This window comes from Chroicocephalus ridibundus, chromosome 1 (genome assembly GCF_963924245.1).
Source record: "Chroicocephalus ridibundus chromosome 1, bChrRid1.1, whole genome shotgun sequence".
NCBI lineage: Eukaryota > Metazoa > Chordata > Aves > Charadriiformes > Laridae > Chroicocephalus > Chroicocephalus ridibundus.
In genome coordinates, this window is record NC_086284.1 from 142348040 (window position 1) to 142348908 (window position 869).

The window sequence follows — 869 nt, forward strand, 5'->3', positions numbered from 1 at the left end:
TGGCACTGGCCTCAGATGCAGGGGGATCCCAGGCAGCGTCTGCTTTTTCTCACACACACATTTTGGAGTATTTGATCTATTCAGTTTACTTCACTGCACGGTCCCCTTTAATGATGTAAAATAATGGACAGTTGCCTTGTTCTGCATCCCCAAGACCAGCCTTGCGACACACTGACCCGAGACTTCGTTTTCAGCCAACTGGGTGAAAGTGGGGCAACACTGTGTGTCATTCACGGGGTTTTCTATATGTTTTTGGCTGGTTGTAATGGGTCGGGGTGATAGCCATGAGACTTTTAACGGGGTTGCAGCAGAAACGCCGTTTAAGATTTGGGGATGTTACTGCACTGGGTTATTGACAAATACAAGGCATGAGCAAAGATTACCAGGGATGGAGAACTGAAATTTTTTTTTTTTTTTTTTGGGTGGGAGAAGACTGAGGGCCCTGGGCTGGAGCAGGGCACAAGCACAGCGTGGCAGGCAGGAGCGGGCAGGTCACCCAGGGTGGCGAGCCCGACCGGCGGCGGGGCTGCCAGGCCCAGACGGCCATTTGGGAGCGGCGTCCCGCGCTGCAGGAGATGCCCGCCGGGAGGGCGAGCGGCTGTTGCAGGAGTGGCCCAGCAGCTGCCGCCGCCGCCAGCCGGGGGGTGGCAAGGGGCCGCTGCCGGCAGCGTCCTGAGGGGCGAGGGCCCCACGGCCAGCGGCCATCTCCGGGGTGAATCGGCCCCCGGGGTGGGCCGGGGGTGCCGGGGAAGGCCGCGGCCCCGGCTGGTCGCGACGGGCAGGCAGGCTCCCCGGGCGTTCCCCTCCACCCCGTAGAGCTGGGGCGGCCCCCGCTAGGCGGCCGCAGCTCCCCGAGACCGGCGCCTCCT